Source organism: Harmonia axyridis, chromosome 2 (genome assembly GCF_914767665.1).
Source record: "Harmonia axyridis chromosome 2, icHarAxyr1.1, whole genome shotgun sequence".
Taxonomy (NCBI): domain Eukaryota; kingdom Metazoa; phylum Arthropoda; class Insecta; order Coleoptera; family Coccinellidae; genus Harmonia; species Harmonia axyridis.
Window position 1 is genome coordinate 16,161,167 of NC_059502.1, and position 25,018 is coordinate 16,186,184.

Below are 25,018 nucleotides of genomic sequence, written 5' to 3' on the forward strand. Positions count from 1 at the left end.
AGATGAAAAAGAATTAATTGTTTTGAATGATGGTACAGTAACCAGGTGTACACCACCCCAAATAGGAAATAGCGCCCCAGACCTAAGTATTGTTTCCTTGAATTTGGCAAATAAATGTTCATGGACGGTATTATTCGATCCAGCGCAAAGTGATCACTACCCCATTTTAATAGAGATAAATGTAGGTAATAAATCGATAGCTACAAATCTTTATTTTACCACAAAAAAATTTAAAACGGAGAAGGCTAATTGGGAAGGGTATAACACTAAGATAGAAAATGAATTAGAATACTCAGATTGTCACAATTTAGATGAATTTAACAAATTATTAATTCACAGTGCAGAAGAAAAATTTCCAACAAAAAAAATATCTTATAATAATAAATATAGAGTTATCTGGTGGGATGAAGAACTATCAAATATGATAGAATTGCGACGGGATATAATTAGAGAATATAGTAACAACCCTACTCAAGAACTATATATTAAAGCAAATAATACAAGAGCTAAAGTAAAATTAATAATGAAAAAAAAAAAGAAAGATTCATTTACAAAGTTCTGTGAAAATATAAATTTTTTACCTCTCACATCTGCATGGAAATCTATTAAAAAATTCAAAAATCATGAATCGAACATCAATGTTAAAAACCTACCTACAGAAGAAATATTAGATCAATTAATGATCAATCTATCCAAACCTATCAACACAAAAATATCACAAATAAGAAAAGAAAACATTTCGGAACAAAATCAATCCAACCCCTTCAGTTTTTTTGAATTAGAATTGGCTCTCAAAAATAGGAAGATCTCAAGCCCGGGTTTAGATGCATTAACTGATGATATGTATACTAACTTAAGTAAAAAATTAAAAATAAAATTTTTGAACATAATGAATGAAATATTAAAAAACCCAGTTAATATTATAGGTCAAAACAAAATTTTAGTATTACCATTCAATAAACCCAATAAGCCGCTGTTAAATATGGATAGTATTCGTCCAATTGCTTTATCATTATGTAGCATCAAAATATTAGAAAGCTTAATAAAAAATAGAATAGAAAATATAATTGAAAAAAGTCTTAATCAAAATAAGTTAATGTTCGGATTCAGAAGAATGAAATCGGTTAACGATAATTTGGTATATTTGACTTCACGGATTTATACAGGGTTTGCCGAAAAAAAATTCACAGTAGTAGTATTCCTGGACATAAAAGGGGCATATGACAGTGTAAATATAGATATATTATTGGAAGATTTACGTGAAATTAATATACCATCGGATATCATAGGCATTATAGATCATCTACTAAATAACAAAGAAATGTATATTCAATGCACAAGGGAGAACAGAATTATGGGTCCTTATTTCAATAGTAAAGGAATATTGCAAGGGTCTAAACTAAGCACGTTTCTTTTCAACCTATATGTAAAAAATGTAATAAAATGTAAAGTTAAAGGGGTCGAAATAGGTCAATATGCAGATGATAAGTATATAATTTGTACCGGATCAGATATAGGCGATATTTATGAAAAGATCACTAAAACTCTGGATAACATTGATTCTTTCCTCTCATCAAGAAATTTAATAATCTCAGTTGAAAAAACGTACGCGATGTTGTTTGCACGGAAAAAAACACCAAATATACTTCCATGTTTAACAATTGGTAATCAAAATATTATGTGGAAAAATCAAGTAAAATATTTGGGGGTTATCCTCGATCCAAAATTGGAATGGTCATTGCAAATTGAGCAGGCAAATTGTAAAGCGAAAAGAGGAATTGATATAGTAAAGTGCCTGTGTAAGACTTGGTGGGGTGCCCAACCACAAAGTTTACTAAATTTATACAAAGCGATATCCAGAGTACATTTGGATTACTGCTCTATGATATACGGTGGATCTAAAACAACTATCAACAAAATGAACTCGATACATTATCAAGGAATTAGAACAGCAATGGGATACATGAGATCAACCCCAATTAACATTATTTTAGCGGAAAGCGGAGAAACAACACTTGAAAAAAGAAGAGAATTATTAGCCTCAAAATATATTTTAAAAAATTTACAAGTTAAAAATAATATTATAATAGATCAAATTAATAAATTAAATTCACATCAACATTTCTGGAATAAAAAATACAAACCAGCATATTTAACAGCCCTTCAAAACGTTAGAGAATTTAAAAACAACATTTACAAAGCAGAACAAATTCCGTTTTATTCCTTGGATTATATATAACATTCGGCCCAATGTGATATAGATATTCCAGATTTTGGAAAAAAAGAACCTGATACAAAGATTAATTTTAAAAATTATTGCGAGAATAAATTTGAAAATTTTCAGAGTTTTTATACTGATGCCTCATTAAAAAATATTAACGGTAACATAAGTGTAGGAATAGGAATATACTCACCGTCTCTACCTTTAGAATATAGCAGAAAATTACCTTCATACTGGTCAATTTATTCAGCGGAATTATTAGCAATTGGAAAAGCGTTAGAAATAATTCAAAATCAAAATATTACCAAAGCAGTCATTTTCTCGGATTCATTAAGTGCATTATTAACTTTAAAAAATTGGAAGTTAGACTCATCAATAGATACCATCACAGCAACGGTTAAGCAGATATGGGCAGATTTAAGTAATGATAACAAGATCATAAAGGGAGTTTGGATACCGAGTCATTCAGAAATAATAGGAAACGATAAAGCAGATCATCTTGCAAATAAAGGTAGATACGGTGAATTATTAAACTACAAGGGAGGTCCACAATTTATGTACAATATTATCAAGGATAAAATAAGGGAAAATTGGATCAGAACACTACAAAAGTGGGGTAGAAATAAGGGAAGAATATACACTCATATGCGTAATCGGGATAAAAAATGTACAATTGATAAGCCATATAAACTATTAAAAAATAATTTGACAAGAAAACACATTACAACTATGATGAGATTACGATCAGGACATTGTTTGACACCAGAACATTTATATAAGATCAAAATCAATTCCTCACCCAATTGTGAATGCGGTAAAGTTGGATCGTTGGTGCATGTATTTTTTGAATGTAACCTGAATGTACACAATATTAATACACTATACACAAAACTCGAAAAGTTTGAGATTCAAAGGCCCATTAATATTTATGAAGTAATCTTTACAGATAGCATTGATATAGTTCAAATATTGAATGAATTTTTGGAATGTTCAGATATTAAAATATAAGCAATATTTGTAAAATAGGTAAAATAGAAATTTAAAATGGATTCAACAGATTAATGAAAGATATAGAAGAATCATGTTTATACAGTAGATACCTACTAACATTGGATGTTTGATCCCTCATATGAAAATAACCCAACCTTATCCTTTATTCTCTCTGGATTTTTGAGGGTGGGAAAGTCAGAGAAAATAAGAAATCAATCAAACACAGAGTAAGCTACCAATCTGGGTACATGCTAAATGCGAACCCATTAAATCACCAATAAGTGATTTGAGAAGAAGAAGAATAAACACAGCAGTTCGGTTCGAATAATCTATGTTCTAACTTCTAACCTAAAATTTTCATTTACAGTTTACACTGTTATTGTTATAAGATATTTGTTATGAAATGAAGCATTTGATTTGTTCCAACTATCTCATAAAAATATTGAAATGCATCAATATTTTTGAAACCATCAGTATGAAAATATGGAAATATGTAAAATATTCTGGCTCTGTAATCAATGGAAAATTTTAGACTCCACTTGTAATCAAATTTGTTGTTAATGTGTACCTACATTATAGCCAACTTTACTACTTAATTCATCTTGATTTTGGCATTGAAAATAAATGAGAAGTATTCAATGTAAATATCCACAATAGAATATTTGGTTTCTTTCAACTCACCTAATTTGTTTTCACATTAAAACAATTATGGCCCTCTTGGAAGTATGTCAATCATAAGCTCTTAGGATGAATTTATGGAATAGCAAAAGAATAAAAGTATTCAATCTCAATCACATGAAAATTTGTCTAGTATGTACCTAGTCCTAGTAGTATGTTTCGATGTGAGTTTGAATGAGCCGAAGAAGAATACAGTATTGTTCGATAGCAGCAGTCTTTAGTGGGATATTGATTGTTGTCATTATAATGGGACTATTTTGTGAAAACTTTTTTAAACATGGGTTTTATGAATAATCAGGACTTTTCAAAAAGAATGTTGATTTTAGTGAAGTATCTTATTATTATCAGAGCTGTGCCAAAGCTCAGTGATTTTTAATCAAATCGAGGAGTTGAGGTGAGCTTATTCAAATAACTTCATTTTCAAACTAAGTTGGCTAGTACTTCAATTCTTAAATCTGAGACATGACTTCATAGTAAATATTCATCTCTGTGGTTTTTTTTCCACAATAGAACAGAGTTGCATTCAGCCAAAGTACCCAATTTTTTGAATTTCACAGATAATTTTTTTTTTTTAAGATCAAGTTATTCGAAAACGGTGCTTTGTACGAGAAATTATGAAGAATACTTTTATTTTTCAAATTAGCCAAATATTGTTCAATGAACGTTCAAATTATTTTTAAGAGTTGGTTTCTTCGAATTTCTGGTATTTTTATGGTATGTTATGTTCATAACAAAGAAACAGAAGAATGTGTATGGAATCTGGTGTTCGGAGAAGATGTATCACATCAAAAAAAAGCTATATTTCAAAAATCATTTCCTTCGATACAACCATTTACGAGATATAGCCGAAAATCACATTTTTTTAACGATTTTCAACAGCCTGTATCTTTTTAACCGGGCCGAATCGGAAAAAATGGTAAAGGAAAAAAGTGTTTCTTTTGACCTCAGGAATCTTGGGTTAAAATATATGTACAAGTCAAAGACTCACCCTGTATATTCCATAACGAAGTAAATTGAAAACAGCGTCTGAGGCACATAAATTTTTTATTCCTTAGCTGGAAGTCAAGGGACCCTATTCACTTTAATTAATTCAAAGAGACGGAGTGAAGTTTATTTTGATTATTTTCACTCAATGGTAACAAGAAACCTCTCCTCGACCTAGTGATGTACGAACACATATTGCCTAGTTGGAGAAGTCAGATGAAATTTCGCTGCTCCGTTACGAGATTAAATGAATAATAAATCCCCCAGTCCGGAATTGTACAAACATTGATATTTCAAGTTAACTTGTCGTTTGCTTCTCGTTTTCAGATTCAATATGGAGTCGGAGACGTGCGCGATTTTGAACCCTTCTGATGCAATTTTCGGCGTACTTTCAGCTCAGTTTTGCAGTCGTTCTGAAATGTAACTGTGTAGAGGGACATGAATATTGAATGAGATTCAAATTTGCCACCAATTGCTTGTAACTAGTCAGAAATTATGGGAGCAGTATTATGCTTACTCAATTCCAATTTCATACACTGTGTCCGTAAATTATGGAACAAATTCATTTTTAGCTAAACAGACCATTTTAAGAAATAATCCTGAAACACGTCGATTTTTTATTATAATTTATCGTATTAATAATAATCTAATATACAGGGTGAATTACTTTCGAGTAATGACGTCACCGTCATTTTTTTTAAATGGAACACCCCATATTGTCTCAATTTTTAGAGTAGTCTAGCTGAGCTGAATCCAAAAATGTATCACATGTTGATTCCAATTGGTAAAGAGTGGAAAAAAATACAATAGTTTTTTGTGTGCTCATAAAGTAATTAACGATATTATTAAAAATACTTATGGTCCAGTGGAAATAAACAAATAATCACAATTCACAAAAAACAAGACGACTATGTTTTTTTAAATTGATAAGAAATAATCTCTTTCATATTCTGTCTGCTAGACCACAAGTACCAAACATGTTTGGAAACAGCTCATTTTTATTAATCTAAAAATGTAACAAACTACAGGATGTTACATTCAAACCAATTGCCGCTAGACAATGAGTATTTTTGATAAAATTGTTAATTTAACTAATAAAGAATGTTACGCCTTACTTTATGAGCACACACAAAATTATTGTATTTCTGATCATCCTGTACCAATTGGAATCAACATGTGATACATTTTTGGAATCAGCTCAGCTAGAGTAATCGGAAAATTGAGGCAAAATTGACGGTGACGTCATTACTCGAAAGTAATTCACCCTGATATTAGGTTATTATTTTAAAATACTGACGTTAGCCTCTTCGTAGCGCTCCATAAAATGCCCTACAAAAAAAAAAATTACCTTCTTGGTGTCACGATGTATATGAAAGCAATTTTAGAATTTGTCGTAGAAAAACTACTGAGTGATTTCAGAAATATTACAACAAGAAACGGTAATTCTATCGCCTCATTTATTGTGGTATTTTATCTCAAGAATGAATTTTTAATTTTTGATGTTTTTTATGGGACCTCTGCGGAACAAATTACTAGTTAAGGTGCGGTTGCGTAGAGTTCATTACTGAGTTCCGAAATTATAATACAATGATTTTGACTGCTCAATCAACAGTTTTTGGAATTTCCCATTATACTTCATCGTTTCAAATTTCATCGCGAAATATCACAACACATAGGCACGAAAATATCATATAATAAATCAATCAATATGTCAATAAAATTCAATGGAAATGAAGCGACGAGATTCGAATCCGAGGTTATTTGTTCGGAAATCCAAATAAAACATTCAAAACTTCATAACTCAAAAATTAGGCGGGATTATGTGGTGAAAATTTTACATTGGTTGTCGCAGTAGTGACTGCATTGGTTGTTTGAGTAGCAAATTTTTTTCGAATTTGATTTCTCGTTTTTTAGTTTTAATATCATTGAATCGACTTCTCGAACTAGAAGGATCATAAATATGTAGTAAACAAGTTTGTAACAAGTTTAACGCAAATAGCTCCTAAAGGTTCCGAGAAAAGTTCTGGAAAATTATATATTTTTTTTTGTATTATAAACATTTTAAAACGTAAACTTCGAACATTTTTCCAATGTTAAGATATCGAAGGATTTCAATTGGAGATAATGCAACAATTTCTCCATTACTTAAACTTTATCCATTCATTTTTTCTGATAATTATTCTTTGTAATAGTTTCCCAAAATCAATTCGAATTGCCCTGAGATTTTCAGAAGTAATTCGAAATAAATTGGTGCAGAGCTATACTCAAAAAATTCTAAGATCGATTTCATACCGTATTGGTCCTCTGATCCAAAAGAAACAAAAATTGAAGGAACAATTTTAAAAAATCAATTCTTGGAAACTTGACAACATATAATGAATTCAATAATATTTACTACAAAGGAAAGCCCATCATACTTACAGAGTTATAAGTATTTTAAATTCTTATTTGTATTCCGTATATTACTTGAAATTTATTAACAATTATTTTCGTATATTACTCCAGATATTTGGCGTCGATAGAAGAAAAAATAAACCATAGTTTGGAATTTGCAGTGTTTTTCTCAATCAAGTTGAAACCGTTCAGTGAAAATAAATGTGTTGACATGCATTCATATTTTCTTTGTCTAACTATATAACTACTACCGTTCAGGGGGAAAAGATCAACTATTAAGTCAATGAAATTTTGGTACATCTAATGTTTTTGAACATAGGTACATCTAATGTTTTTGAACATATTTCAATCACGAAACATTTTATCTTCATAAAGAAACTTCTTTATAGTTCGAGATTTCAAAATTTAATGGAATACAGGAGAATGCCGAATTCCAAACAACTAAACTGAAGATGGCTTCAAAATAATTTTTCATTCAGCTTCAAACATAGCAATTCGGTTACAAAATAATGAAGTCTGAGAAACAATTCTCAACCACAACCAAGCTCAAAGAGTTTCTGTTTTTGGTCACCTCCAAAAGAATTTCCAATTTACACTTCCAAAGCTTGAAATCCGGAGACGTGAAATTTCAATAAACCCTGAATATTGTTTGAAAAGTAGCCAGGACTTGTCACATCCAAAAGTGAACTTTCCGTACCAAGCTGCCGATTTTCATAAATTCCTCGATACCTTTGAAGTTCGCCTTCTCGAATTGCTCCGTTATAAATAAGATGGCGTCGCGACGTCTCAGGTGGATACTAGTCAAAATACAAAGTTACCCGGGCAAGCGTTTCCTTTTCAATTATTCTTACATCGAGGTCGTACATTTGCCGTTACTTCTTGAAACGTATATGGCTTTCTGGTGGATGTGACAGTTATTGCTTGGTAACATCCATTCACTTATGTGTAATACGGAGGATAGTTTATTTCTTGAGGAGACAAGGAGAGGAAAACGATGACAAAAGTAACTCAGAGCGAAATCGTTCAATATATCCTACCAATTCGTTTTATTGCCAACTAGTTATCTTGATAAATCATTTCGCCACAATTATTATGATATTCGAATTTTTAATACTAATGCTCTAGAACCGAAGGAGCTAGAAACTTGAGATTTTGAAAGAAGGTTTTGATCTTGAATGCAGCGGTTAAGTACAAGGCTCTCACAAACCAACGCGTCAAATGCGCTTATCAAACTATCAACCTATAATCGGTACTTCCGATTATCAAACAATGAATAGATAATTAATTACTAGGATCCAGACTCAGATAATCGATACCACCGATTATCAAATTATCAATTGATATTATTTGTAGCGCATCTGAGTCTGGAACCTACTAATTCATTATCGATTGATAGTTTGATAATCGTAAGTACCGATTATATGCGTCTGGATACTACTAATTCATTATCGATAGACAGTTTGATAATCGATACTACCGATTATCAAAATATCAATAGATAATGAATTAGTAGGATCCAGACTCAGATGCGCTACAAATAATATCAATTGATAGTTTGATAATCGGTGGTATCGATTATCTGAGTCTGGATCCTAGTAATTCATTATGCATTCATCGTTTGGTAATCGTAAGTACCGATTATCGATTGATAGTTTGATAATCGGTAGTATCGATCATCTGCGTCTGGATCCTACTAATTCATAATCGATTGACAGTTTGATAATCGATACTACCGATTATCAAACTATCAATCGATAATCGGTACTTCCGATTATCAAACTATCAATCGATAATGAATTAGTAGGGGGGTTGGTTTATGGGAGCTTTAATGGGCAAAATCCGACTAGGAGTTCTGTAATGATGGTATTCGAAATGTTTATGCCATTTATTTAAAATTACATTTCAGATCGAAATGAACATTTTAATTTTGATTTAAAATGTCAATTTCAGGGCTCGTGCAGAATTTCATGTTGATCGCTTGACTATAGAAAAAAACAATACCCCCTTATTTTGTTTTCGGCTGTTCATATGAAATAATATTTTCAAGCTCCTTGCTCAATTTTTCAAGCTGGACATCATCAGGACTATAACAATTTCAGAATGATATCGCAGGCTCGGCTATATGACGATATCTTAAGTATATTTCAAATCAAACTCAAGAACCAAATGAGATTTCATAAAAATATACAGTAACTAATAAACCCCAGATAATGATCACATAATCAAAAATTCAATCAATTTTACTCCTTAAACATCGCACTTCATTGTACATCTATGTACTGGTTGAAAGTTTGAAATACACTGACCTTGTACTGTCCTCGATATTCAATTGTTAATTGATGACATTTCAAGTATCATTGCTTACTACTTACCTACCTGAATTATAGCAATCCAATAAGCTGATTATCGACTTATAAACGATGTATTCAGAACTTGATGAGGTTCAAAGCTGTATCTCGAAATTCTAAATCTCCTCTGTTCAATGCTCGTGGGAGTCGTCAAATGAGCACTAATTTACAACATATCAACAATGTATATGTTCTAAAACAGCTTAGATCGGAGTGGGTTTCTTTGAGAATATGTCCTGTTTAACCTGAAAAATATCAACTTTATTGGCCCAATATACCATAAAACTCCACACTAAAACAAAATCTAAAGTACCAATAAATTCTCAAGGTTGTTCAATCCACTGAATAATCCAAAATCAATTGATAGTTCGGAAGAGAAGCAACCAAGATATTCCAAAACGGCAATCGATATTATAAATGAAACGTATGGAACTACACCATCCGCCAAAAAAAACTTGGCCACCAAAAATTTTCCTGAACTTCGTTCACCAAGAACTCTCATAGTTTTTCATCGATTTCAATTGTTTCTACGCTAAATGAATAAGTCTCATATCAAGGGGGTTCTGTTATGGTATGACTTTGTATAAATGAGCTATCAACATTTTTAGATAACCTTGGACTTTGTTTCAATACCAAAGAATCCATCTTTAATTTGATGTGGCAACAATTGAAATCGATTTGAAATTACGAAAGTTCTTGGTCAACGAACTTTAGCAAAATTTTAGGTGGCCGAGTTTTTCTGCTGGTGTGTGCATATGGACGAGGGCAACTTATAATTGATACTTGATTGTTCCATAGATGGCTGTGTACGTTAGTATTTAAAACAAAAAAGCACGGATTTCAATGGTCAAATTAAAGATGATGAAAAATTAAGGTCTCGTAATTTTCTCATTTCCAAAAACATTAGTGGAAAACCGGAACAATAGTTTATTAAAATATCCGGTGGCAATGAAAGCGACAGGGTACTCAAAGGAACTCCGTGATAAATAAGGCTTGGCCTGACATGAATCTATGGAACTTCACTGATAAACTTCCCTTAATCACGTAATGAATCTGTGCTAATTAGTGAAAAACTTTATCCTCAAGAGTTATGCCTCGAATCCAGCGTCATTCTGCCTGTTGCCAGACCGCCAATTAGCTTGGATAAGTTTCCAGTTACGAAAATGATTGTCACGAAAGATACACCTCGCAAGGGGACCGTTCAGCCCTCCCCAGTGACAGCCCTCCTCTTCGAGTCAACCGACTTTTATTCTAATTAAAATTTAGTCTGGAACAAGCATTAACAACCTTAAAGACGTAGCCAAAAACAAAGAAGGCCCAAACAAACGGCGCACATTAGGCAAATTGAAGATGACGCAAAACGTGGATAACATTCAAAGGACCAAATGAGCTCGAATCTCTTGCTAATGCGAACCGCTGTACTTGTAATTGAATTACACTTCCAATTTCACGTTTTAAGTCACGAACACTCGCTAGAAACTCTTATTATGTTCGGTTTCTTCGGTGTTGAATTTGTGAAGTTTCCGTGACAACTCTGATATTGTTGGAAGGTGTTTGTGTTGTGTGGAATCTTCATGGAACGCCTGTTGAATTTTTACTCCTGGCGCATTCGCCAATTTGTACAATCACGTTGTTTGAATCGGCACTTGTGGGAATAATGATGTAAACTTGAAGGGATATGTTAGAAGTTATCAAATATTTGTGAATCAGTGAAAGATTTAATTGCTGCTTAATATTAAATCATGTTTTCATACCCAAATGGTTCTTCAGATCAGAGAAGTTTTCAATTTTTCCATTGACTACTTTACTCCTTTCATTTTTATGAAGCCAACCAATTGATTTTTCAACGAAACACTTCGAAATTTATCAAATTCAAGATAGCTTAGAAAAATTTTTTTGTCAAATAGTCAATTTTAGATCACATCACAAACATATTTGTCGTTTATTCATTCGAAAAATTGATCAGTAAGAAATATATTTTCAAATAGAATTGCTCTACTGGTGTCTCTCGATACAAAAAAAATAAGAATCTATGAGTGGAATCAGTTTGCGAAATGAACAGAAAATACTTCGTAGATCAAGAAACAATCCCAGAAAAACTTAAGAAATATTAGAAAACTACGTTTTCAAAATGAAGAAGATTATAAAAAATAAAGATCCAGTGTGAAACTTTCATGGCACATCTCTGCAGGGATCATTCAAGAAGAGTTTTTCAAAGAATATGATAAAAAGATCGATCCAGTATATGCAAAGGGTAAAAGGCTACGAACTTTACTAGAAAGAGAACATTAAATTTCAAAAAATTATCGGCCGAAGAGATTTTGAGTATGGCCAACTATTACAATGAAGATAAGCCAGATGGTCTAAAAAAAATTCACTCATATATATTCTTCTTCGAATTGGCTTAGCTAATTGGCAGCTAATTGCACAATTACTTCTAAAAAGAGTACGGTCTTCTGGAGAACTTCAGATTTATGTATCGTTCACTCATACCTTGAACTCATGGAAAAAAAAATCGACAAATCCAACTGTCAATTAATTCAAATTGGAAAACAGGGTTTGGTACAAAAAATGTCTGTAGTGATGAATTCAATATCAAAATGGTCGAAAAGATATGCGGAAAATATTGAAATGAGCTCGAAAAAGTTCAAAGTAACGAACCAATCCCATAGAGCACCTGCCATTTCAGCACAAACCAAAAAAGGATTAATGAACGAGAGTTGATTAATATTATTATTAGAGTGCACACTCCTCAAAACCATTTCTACAACTAGATCCAGAACATCATTCGAATCTTGTTCAAAATCTCAGAGGGGACAATCATCATCATTCAAAATTTTCAGTAATAAAACCAGGATCAAATCGTATACTATTATAGTTAGAAAGATGATTCATTCTGGAATGTGCGTTGATTGTCTGAAGAAAGGAGAAAAATACTATGAGATGAGTGAAAAAATGTTTTTTCAATGTTTTTTTTTCTCCTCAATAACATTTTTTCAACAAAGTGACGAATGAAATTCGGTTCATTTCTAATTCTTCATAGCATTTCACTCTCCAGAGTATTTTAATTCCATAATGATTGGACTTCTTGGGCACATATTATGAAAATTAAAAGACCAAGAAACTTCAGACTTCCACTTCTTAATAATCAAAAGACTATATTGAATCAAAAGTCTATTATCGAAGAAAAAATTATCAGTGGAATATCTTACTGAAAGTTGAAATTAAAACATGAACACATTAAAGCAGAAATCTACAACTAGATTGTGAGGTAATTATTTCAAATTTCATACGATATTTCTTCGAAAAAACATTCATATTTATTCGAACAAAAGCCCCTAAATTTACGTGCTTTTCTCATTATTATAAAAGTTCTAATAGTGTAATATTGTATTATTATTATAGTATTGACTTGAAGTCATGAACTTTTAGACGATCGTTCATTCATGTTCCAGTGGCGCCCTTGGAACCTCATAATTAGGTATGCATGAGCATGAACGAACGAGTTCTCAAAAGCTCCTGATTTCACGTCAGTGTATTCCTTTTTTTCTGTACGAGTTTTTGTGTCAACTTGAATTTTAAAGATTTGGTGAGGTTTTCCCAGAAAATTTTGAAGGTGCCCATTGTTCAGAAAATTTTTCAGGAATGACAAATACACTTTCCATCCCCATAGAGGAGCATGGTGACTTTACCGTAAAACGGTTAGATTAGAATACCAAGCGGTTTCGATCTTCCGAGAGATGCGCAGCCCACGTCGCCACCTATCGGGCAAGCAAAAAGTCACTACAAAAAGAAACACATGTGATCGTCTTCATGATTTTCTTTAGAGTAACTATTAATTAGAAAAGTATGAGTGGATCACAGTTCTGTTTTCTTGTAAACTGAAGCACCGAGCAGCCATCAGGATCTGGCTCGCCTTCAGTGGAACAGATGTGTTTTTAACTGACTCGATCCAGGCCGACCCTGTCGTTTCCGCATGAAGCAGCATCCAGTCTGCGCGAAGATCAAAAGAGCTTATGTCGATTCTCGAAGTGCTCATTTCACATGAAAAGACTCAAATTTGAGACTGGGAATATTAATATTGCCATAATAGAGATATTACGTCGCAAACTGCATTATTCTTCTGTGCCTTTCCTCATTTTATTGGCACTTCGTTCTGCATATTATAAAGAGCCACATTTCACGAATGGAAGGATTTTGCCAACAGAGAATGGAATGAATATTTAATAATGGAATGTTTTACAAAGGGTTGACGAGTGAATCTACCGTCATTCGCGATAATGGGTCTTCTTGCATGAGGTGGTGAGTAATTGGCAAGTCAGCAGGGAGTCTTTCATCGAATTTCAAGCTGTATTTATGGGTGCATACTAATGAGGTGGTGTTGCAACTCACACCATGCCGATTTTTGAAGAACCTCTTGAACAAAATATTGTACTCGATATTCACTTAAACACTTTGAAACCAGTAATTCCTTTGTGCTTTGGATCCTTTCGAAAAGTTCTTCTTACATAATATTTAATATTATTTCTTTTTTATTTCCATGTTTCATCTTGCGTATACATTCCAAGCGAGTCTATACTTGATAAGGATTTTTCCAATGATAGGAATTTAGTTATTGAACTGTGCCCAGAAATACAATTGCTTCAACAAAGACCAGAAAATTATTATATCAACCAAAAGGAAAAATAAAAATACCAAAATAACAAGTTCAAGAAAACAGGTTAGAAATAAATTGACCGACAAGGATGGTTTTATACACTGAACATCAATAAATGCAAACGACGGTACTTCCGTGTGTAATATATTCATTCATGTAAGATGGGTCTTACATTCATGTAAGATACATTCATGTAAGAAGGGTCTTACAGAAATATATCACACACTGCAGTGCCAGTTGTTTTCGTTTATTGAATGAATCAACGTAGAACCTGCCGTACTTTTCCAGATTTTTTATTTTTATATAATTTTTCTTTTCAAAAAATGACGAAGGAATATCAGTGATTATCTAATAACAATGATTATCTGTTATTTACAAAGTGCTTTCTCAGTTATATAATATGTTCTATATTTGATGTGTTGCTAATTCATATCTTTATTTTTTCAGGTAAATTCATTCGAGGATGACCAGGCATTTTGGTGAGCATATAATCAATAATGTACCTCACAAACAAGTATACTAACCGGAAAAAAACTCAATTCGCTGGCTGGTTGCGGCAACCAGACAACGAAATTATAGTTCTTCAATACAATAAACGCGGTAAACCACATATAATTGAGGAGATTATCCCAATTATATACATTTCAATACCTTTCATTATATTGAAAAATGAGGAAAACACTCAAATAATCAGAAAGCCCAATTGAAGAATAGTCCGTACCAAGTACGTTCACGTTGAATCCTAGTGTTGACAATTATATTTATGTTTGGAAAAGGTTCTCAATCCTGAGTTGGGGTACTTTCAGAGTTGTGGGATTGCGGAATTTCATCCTACGACCACTGAAGGGATCTTAAGTAAGGCTAATCAGTGGTTTCTGCCTTACACACCATTACAGCAGAGTATGGTGATTGTTCCAATTAACGGCTATTTTATCCTGAGCGGCATCTTTGTCCCGAGTATTGTATAGCGTATGGCGCCATCCTACGAGAAGGTGACAGCCAGAAACCTTACAACCACGTTTAGTTTAGGGATATTTTTTTTCAACTCTTTTAATAAATTCTATCGTTTCAATACAGTTTTTGGCGAAAATTGGTATAGAACTTTTCTGTGGCTTCCTTGAAATTGTAAGTTGAATGTACTGCCACGACACAAAAAACTCACACTCATATTTCTAATGGGACATAATTTTACTTTCGGCGATTCGAATTCTAATTTCGTCGAAATAAATTGATGCAATAATGGATCCATTCGCACGAGGGGACATAGAATGGGGTCAAGGCTGAATTGTCGAAATCTGTGAAGTGTGTATTCTGCCTGTTATATCGGTATTTGGGCAGCTTTTTTGTCCTCCCCCTATTGGTCGGTGTATTAGCGGTTAATATTCGACGGTCCTCTGATTTATGCGGAGCTGGCAATTTATCGGATCCTAAAATATTGGAATTCCACATTAATCCACCAGGGTGAATCGTCCACTAAATTTCGAAGGGTAATCTCTGAAGCCACATGGAGTGAGGAAGGTGAGCGAGGATTCTGTACAATATCTAACTCAGACCTAAGCTAGGGCTGGAGTTTACGAGGCACGCTGCTAGCGTTCTGTGAAAATCACGGTATGGATCCCAGAGTCGGAAGAGGTTTCTGAGAGAACAAGTGATTTCTACTAACCTTAAATTGTGTGTGCCCGTTTATATCTCGATTTTCATTCAAGTTGAGCATTCTTATATAAAATGAATTAGATTTTCCTTTATATAGAGCATTAGAAATTGAATACAATTTCATCGATGAAATTCATCGATTCCTAACCATAACACAAGCAATTTTGAGAAGTCACCCATGTACCAATGTATAAAATTGTACAATAAATTGCCGAATAACATAAAATAAAGATTTTAAGTCATTCAGCAATTTATTGTACAATCTATTCAAAGGAATAGATTAAAATTTCGTGAAGTAGTAAAAAATCTATTGCTACAGAAATGTTATTATAGTGTAGTGTTTCAATCTAAATGACATTCTATAGTTCTAGTCATTTCTGACATGTCCTCTGCATTGTAACATGTCTTTCAGGATGAATAAAACTATTCTATTCTATTCTACATAACATAAGCTACTAAACACAAAAAACATAAAGAATGTTAAGAAATAATTCACAGTGTTGCCAATGTAACCACTTTAAATTGTATCATATTCATTTGGAAGAAAACCCAGCTTGAAGTTTTCAATTTTTCATTTTCGATGCAATAATTTATTCACACCTTTCCTACTCCGTGATTTTATAGAGCGATGCATCCGGACCATCCGATACAACGTCGCCAAAAAATGAAAATGAGGTCTTCCAACCCTGCCAAGTATTTCCCGTTCTGCAAACTTTCCGCATTAATCCTTCTGCGAACAACTGTCACCCCTACTACTTAAGAGTTATCGATTCGACAGAAAAAGGAGCGAGCTCAGCAACTCTTAAAATTTTCAGTTGAGGGTAATTGAATGCAAAAGTTGGCGGGATTCCTTGATAAGTCTGACCTGAAAGAAAAAACAGCTGACTGACTCGCAGTGAAATTTTAGGGGGATCCTCTTATCATCTTTTCATCGCTTATTGAACAATCAAATATGTTGATTGAAGAGCAGGTTAAATGAATTGAAAACATCTACGAAGATAAAATACAATAATACAAAATAAATGAACATAATGAATGAAATATATTAAATATGTTAACCTGAATTTACAACTCCTTCTCGGATTTCTAACCAAGAAATTATAAAGAAATGATTACATTTATCATAAAATAAACCTGAGAATTAGTTTTGTTGGAATTATTTGACACAAAAAGAATTGTACCAAACCTGAAATACGTTTCTACAAGATGGATGACTCTAAAAAAAAACTACTGTTTCAAAATTAATCAATTCGTGCTTGGAAGATTTTTACTTGTTGAAAGCAAATATTCATGTCAACACGTACCCAGAATCCCGACAAAATTCACGCCGATAAATTAAATTCTAAATCTCAGATTGAACTAGTAATGGCTGATATCTGAAACAAGGTACGTATTTTTCCTGTAGTCTCGATAATTTTTGAAAATTTTCCAGAAAATTCTCTCTGTTTTCTTCTCTACATACGCGCATCCGCATCCCGACCAATGACATACGATGAATTGACAAATAACCACGTCTTTGAAAATTCCAGTAGAGTAACATGAATTGAAGCGTGCAAAATCGTTGCATCGTTTTTTCTTTGCGCATGAGTAAGCCACATGTACTAAAAACGGTATGTTGATAAAATTTGGTTTGAGATTTTAGGTCGGGCCATCATAAGTGCTTCCAACGGAATTCAAATTCTGTACGGTATGTGTTACGCATCGCAATTTAGAAGATACTGGGTGATAAGATAATAGATTAAAAATAAAGTATTGTGGAATGTTTTTGAGGGAATAGTTCACAATGTAAATTTCAAGAGTGATTTTTGTCTGAACTGATGTAAAATGGATAGAGCGCAAATCTCCTGATTTCACGTCGATAATTCCCTCAAATGTCTTCAAAAAAAATTCAAGAGGTTTGATTTGATGATCAAATGTTGTGCAGATCCCGTGACACTAAAATTAGCGAAAAGGCAAAAAAACTCCTATTCCTAGATGCCACAACACAAGAATTTCATTAAAATTCCATCGGAATGGATGGATCCAATTCCTTTTTCTGAGTTTATGAGGTCGTGATCTTAATTCCAAGAGTCTTCGTGAGCTATCCACTAAACGATGAGGTAACATTAAACCTTCTTGCATTCCCATAAACCGGCATGGCTTCGAGGTTAACCCACGTAAAGCAACCCTAAGAAAAATTCCGTCCTCTTTGAGCGCAGCATGCATATTTATGAAGATCAGCTTAGGTAAACTGTAATAGGCGCCCAAGGCCGTTAAAAGCCACGCAAATAGTAAGCAAGGTCCTATTATGTCTACACTCTATGCAAAGCAGGTATATTAATAGGAGGGAGCAGCATCAGTTAAATACCACTCGAGCTGCGATGACACTAACGAAAGGATCTGGGTGGACATTTCGACTCTACAGGTACGGATTTAAAGTTGAAGGAAAAGTCTATAAAACACTTCTGTTGGTGGAACCTTGTATATTAAATCATCTGGTTACATGTTTCGGTGTATTCGCCATTATCAAACCAAAGATTCTGAAATCGTTTATCCTCTTAAGCACAAAATATCAATTTGAGCGGAAAACTCAATGAAAAGGTGAAAAAAAGTGGAAAACATAATGTTACACTTTGGTTAATTGCTCACTGAAACTTACGATTTTTAAGGTTTCGAAGTCATATGATGGAACATCGATTAAAATTATACAAGTCACAAAGTGAAAAATAAAGATCAAAAATACTAAGGTCAAAAAGGCATAATATGAATAGTCAAATAGATAATATTAAATGACAAACAAAAACATAGACAAAACAAAACAGAACTGACGTTCATGCTGACGGATTCTTCTTCTTCCAATCAAGGTTGACTCAGGTGTTGAATTTCCTTACGATGCAGTGGCGTCCTCGAGTAGCATCAATATAAAATTTTATACAGGGTGTCTGGTGAGGAATGGGACAACGTTTAGGTGGTGATGAGGGATGTCTCAAGGAGTGAGAAAATGCCATTTGAAATCATCTGAGGTACATGGTTCCTGATATACAGGGGGTTTCAGAAAAAATGAGGAAATTTCAAATGACCATAATTCAGGAAATATGAGAGCTAATCCGATGATTTTTCGTATGAATAATGATAGAGTGAGTACGAATCTGTTTGAACGAAAAATTCGAAATAAAATCAGATCCGGACTCAGAAATTTTAGTTTTTCTGAAATAAGGTAAAAACAACACCCTGTATGCGGTTTTCAATTTTTTTGACTTCAGATTCTGAGAGAGCAGAAAAAATCCTTTCGAACTCAACTATCATCCCGAATGGCACAAATTTTTCCTCCTTTCTATGACCCTTCGAATGTCAATCTTCCGATTTTCGCTCCTTACATATTATTATTTTCTCGACATTTCAGAGTAATGAGATCTCAGATAGTTACTCATAAGAAAAAAAAGGGTCATAAACGAATCAAAAATTTCATAAAAATTATCAAAAAAGCGAAAAACAGTTAACATTTGGAAAATTTACGAACTATTTCTGAAGTACTAATTGATGATTCAGTAGGAACAAGATTAATGATTAATTCTTCAAATATTGTTCAAAATGAAAACCGTCAACTTCTTTTCTCTTAGTCGATCTTTCAGATGAGTTTGGATCATTTTTTCCTGTAATATCCAAAGTTTCATTCGTCATGTACATATTTCTATCATTAGTCTTGAATCTAGTTGCCAGTTATGTCAATTCTATGGTGTGCTATCATTTATGATGAGAAAAGATAGAGCATTTAGTTATCTGTCAAACTAGTGATTTAATTGTTGATACAATCTTACTTCAATTTGTTGAAAATCATGCCGCACACATTTTTTAATGAAGAGTATGTTGACATGCTTTTGGTGTATGGTAAATGTGATATGAACGGAAGAGCAGCTGAAAGGGAGTATCGTAGACGTTTTCCCAATCGTCGGGTTCCAAATCACAAAATTTTTTCCCGTCTTGTTGCGCATACGAAACAACATGGTACTTTTCCCAGCAAAACAGTTTCTGAAAGACCACATACAATAGAAGAGAATATCCGTGAAAATATTTTAGAAATTGTGCAAAACGATCCGGGAGTAAGTATCAGACGATTGGCTTCAATTCATGAAGTATCGAAATGGTACGTTTGGAATACTCTGAAGAGTGAAAAATATCACCCATATCACCCTCAACTTGTCCAGCAGTTGGAAGCTGGCGATGAGATCGCACGGCTTCAATTTTCCAGGTGGATAAGAAGTCATAGAAGAAATTTCCAAAGAATATTATTCACATATGAAGCTCAATTTACTCGCGATGGAATAAACAATGCTCGAAATAATCACCTTTGGCATCAACAGAATCCTTTCGCTGTCTTACAAAGACAATCACAGAGACGTTTCAGTGTTAATGTGTGGTGCGCAGTTTATGATAATAATTTAATAGGTCCTCATTTTTTCGAAGAAAGACTCACCGGAGAAATTTATAGAGATTTCCTCATGAATGTTCTTCCTAATTTATTAGGGAATATTATTCAGAGAGGACTTATCTTCCAGCATGATGGAGCACCCTAACATTTCTCAATTTTAGTGAGAAATCATTTGAACGAGGTATATCCAAATAGATGGATAGGTCGTGGTGGTCCAAGAGCATGGCCACCTCGGTCCACCGACATGACACCATTAGATTAAGTAGTTTTGAACTTAATGAAAAGAGCAGATAAATGTGTAGAAGTTGGCGGTTTTCATTTCGAACAATATTTGAAGAATTAGTCATTAATTTTCCAAATGTTAACTGTTTTTCGCATTTTTGATAGTTTTCATAAAAGTTTTGATTCGTTTATGATCTTTTTTTTTTACTTATGAGTAACTATCTAAGATCTCATGTTTCTGAAATGTCGAGAAAATAATATGTAAGGAGCGAAAATCGGAAGATTGACATTCGAAGGGTCATAGAAAGGAGGAGAAATTTGTGCCATTCGGGATGACAGTTGAGTTCGAAAGTATTTTTCCTGCTCTCTCAGAATCTGAAGTCAAAAAAATTGAAAACCGCATACAGGGTGTTGTTTTCACCTAATTTCAGAAAAACTAAAATTTCTGAGTCCGGATCTGATTTTATTTCGAATTTTTCGTTCAAACAGATTCGTACTCACTCTATCATTGTTCATACGAAAAATCATCGGATAAGCTCTCATATTTCCTGAATTATGGTCATTTGAAATTTCCTCATTTTTTCTAAAACCCCCTGTATATCAGGAACCATATACCTCAGATGAATTCAAATGGCATTTTCTCACTCCTTGAGACATCCCTCATCACCACCTAAACGTTGTCCCATTCCTCACCAGACACCCTGTATGTGTCTTTAAAATTGTTTGTTAACGTAGCATTTAGTATCCTGTATTCTGTGTTCTTGATATGTTTGAAAATTTCTATCTCCTCTAGAATATCTTGTTTGACGCCACTGCATCGTAAGGAAATTCAACACCTGAGTCAACCTTGATTGGAAGAAGAAGAATCCGTCAGCATGAACGTCAGTTTTGTTTTGTTTTGTTTATGTTTTTATTCGTCATTTTATATTATCTATTTGACTATTCATATTATGCCTTTTTACCTGTATTTTTGATCTTTATCACTTTGTGTTTTACAATATAACTTTGCAACCTTAAAAATCGTAAGTTTCAGTGAGCAATCAACCAAAGTGTAACATTTTGTTTTCCACCTTTTTTCACCTTTTCTCTGAGTTTTTCGCTCAAATTGATATTTTGTGCTTAAGAGTATAAACACTTCCAGAATCTTTGGTTTGATAATGGCGAATACGCCGAAACCTGTAACCAGAAAATTCAATATACAAGGTTCCACCAACAAAAGTGTTTTATAGAGTTTTCCTTCAACTTCATACTCAACACTTCAATATGGGATTTTATGAGATTAGGGTTGGATTTGATTATGCAACATCTCGAATTTACAGTGGACACATTTAACAACCGAGAACCCAAGGAAAAAATATTTTCTCAAATTCTGTCAATGGATGTGGCACTATTCATCCTCAATAATATGTTAGGTAAAGTCTATGGATTCAATTTTCAAGGTTCATTATTTTACAATAAAGAAAAAACAACCTAAACCATTTATTCATTTATCAGATAGCTATCAAACATATCGAAACTAAATCCTATAATCACATTTTACATTCTATATCATTATCAAAAGCAGATATGTATATGCTACTAGACAAAGCCATAACTAGGAAACCATTGAACATAAACCTTATGATATATGTTGTGGAATGAAATGGTAATCTAAAGATTACCCCCCCATCATTCTATTCGTATACACATTCTACTTCAGTATATACCTAGTGCAGTTTGTGGGAATATAATGGTTCGATTCAGATCACTGATCACATTCAATACTTTCTCAGAAACCTGAAAATATGTATTGCTTTATGTATGCAGCAATTTCTTCAGTGAATTCTTTTTATTGAACAGGCCTGAGCCTGAGAGAATTTGAGGTAGAGAAAGAATCTCAAAGGATTTCAGTGCATTATTTCCAATGACATATCGTAGGGGTCGTTATAGAACAAATTTGAAATTTCCTGAAATTTGAACGACATCTCATTATGCTTGAAACCTAAATAGGCATCTCCCACTGAATGCAAACAGCATTGATCCTCGTAGTGGACAATAAGACCCATAAATATTGAAGCCTAAAAAGCCGTGGAAAAATGTTGAAATATTTATATCTCTGAAAACTGACTATACAGAATCACGTTATTCGAATTGTGAGTAGCCATGTCCTTACTGAAAGCAAAGTTTTAGCTCCAGCAGACTTATTCATTTTTAAATATAACCCTCAGCTTATGGACAACATTTCACCTGCACGTGGTTATGGCCGAATGGAAAGAAAATGTTTATTTCATTAGCAACTTTTTCAATAATTAATTATATCTCTTTGCCGTTCATGATGCTGTCAAAACTCGTTTGAAAGGCTGTGAGAACAGCATTAGGGAATAGAGGTTCTGAACGAATTTTATTTTAATGCGATGTTTCAATTGTCAGTCGCTTCATTGCTAAATAGTAATAGTATATTTGCCAATTGCCAATTGAATTCTGTGACGTTATGAAGGACACTTCTTGCAATTGAAGTTTGTGATAGAGTTAGAATTGAATCAGTGCTTCGAATCCAATGATTATCAATTCCAATACCTTAATATTCAAGAGACATTCAACAACTTCAACCCTACGAGTTTCTCAAAGTGAAATGAACAGAAAAACATTATTAGTATATCAACTTTCAAAATTATCTCTCTGTGAGTATGTATGTTAGCATAATAATAATTTAATACTGAGCCCATGTAATACTAAGACCATAAAATCCTAACACATCATGCTGAGGCTATAATCAATCACGCGCATGCGTCTCTATGATCGAACCCAATCAACAGGGCAGGTACCAAGGTACCGTCACCCTAACACGCTTTCGGTATGGCCCTCACTGGTATCACTTCGACTTAGATCCTATATAGTAGATTAGTTCAACTGTCCTTGTTATAATAAACTCTGTATCCTGGGTGATAGTATTATATCTTATATTAGAAACTTCAAATAATTTAACATGTATATTTTTTTCTTTTTTTTTTCAATATTTTAATTCCAATTCCATATTGTCCACACATAATTAACCTAGCTATCTGTACACCCATCATTCCTTCAAATCTTTGCCTTTTTCCCCTATTGATCACTTTTCTACTGCATTCGTACAAATTGTTGATGTGAAACTCAAACAGCACCAGATTTGGCCAATGTGAAGATTTTGATTTTTCTTTTTAAGAAATGATTCATGCAATAGCGAAAACGAAAATTTCTGTCGTTTTGAGCGATATTTATTATCAAATCCTTGAAAGAAAGGCACAATATTTACATTTCTCTGAAAACTACCTGAAGTTTCACAATATTCTCATTTTAAACTCAAACTGAATGATCAATGAACAAAATGAAGGCGAAAAGAACGAATAAAGAATGAGGATAAATGTGTTGCTTCCATAAAGAACTTTACGCTAACAATTGCGCTTCAGACAGGAATAATTAATAGCTTGAATCGAACAAAAGATTTGCTCCAATCTGCAACACGAACGTTCTATTTCATGAAACAGCATGCTATTTGACCAGACTCGACCCAATTACCCTTATAACTATTTATTGGGGGAAGTTGAAATGATGATATGTCGTGTGACGTACGTGGCTGGATAGGGGATTCAATGTTTGAGTTTCGATTGTTTTTTGGCTCCCGTTTATTCCCGAAACTGTTCCAAATGGAATGTCAACAGTGACTGTATCAGATGATCTATTTTATGTAGATCAGTTAAATCGTACTATTTTTCAGAATTTTTTTATGGTTGCTAATGAAGTGGACTAAAATAATTCAAAATACAGTTCGATAGAATTCGAAATAATCATTTATTGGTTAAAGTCAACATCAATCAAAAGATGAAATTGAACTCTCTAAAATTGTTCTTTCAATTGTAAAAGTCGATTTGTATACCTATTTCACAGGAGAGTAAGAAAAAAGATCTATGTTTACCTGTTGCAATTACTTTTTGTATTTCAGGGATGTTTTGAATTATCCCTCTCTAATAGATGCGTACACAGCATACCTGAAAGAGTACCATCATGGGGGTTGAAGCGCTTACATTTCTGCATAGTGTGCATATTCATTGCTCCCTACTTGCAATTCACCGAAAGAATGTTTCCTGAGAGAATTCATTAGCCAACTGAGGTGAACGCTAATTGATTGCTAGTCTGAATATGTCAATGAAAGGCAAGTTCACAATTTATTAACAGAAAAGATGAATGCGCAATTGTTTAGAGTAATGGTTTGTGTATTGATGGAAAGGGTATTCATTGAAACTTCTGAATGTTCTGTAAATTAAAAATGATAATTTATTCGAATCAAACAAAAATTTGATGGGATCGTGGAAAACTTATGTCTTCAAGAATCACGAACGTTAAAAATTACCTATCTCAACGATAACTGAAATCTTCACTTCTCATAAAAAATGTCTTCGATAGGTTGAACATGCTTACCATTCTTGATACTCAATTAACTATTATAT

At 33.2% G+C, this 25,018-nt stretch overlaps 1 long non-coding RNA gene across 1 annotated transcript in view; it reads left to right on the forward strand.

Moving 5' to 3' along the window:
- Positions 1-25,018, forward strand: part of LOC123673793 — an 85,927-nt gene that overhangs the window by 43,325 nt on the left and 17,584 nt on the right. Inside the window, exon 2 of the long non-coding RNA XR_006746545.1 lies at positions 14,720-14,751. This is a non-coding gene — a long non-coding RNA (uncharacterized LOC123673793). The remainder of the gene's footprint in view (positions 1-14,719; positions 14,752-25,018) is intronic.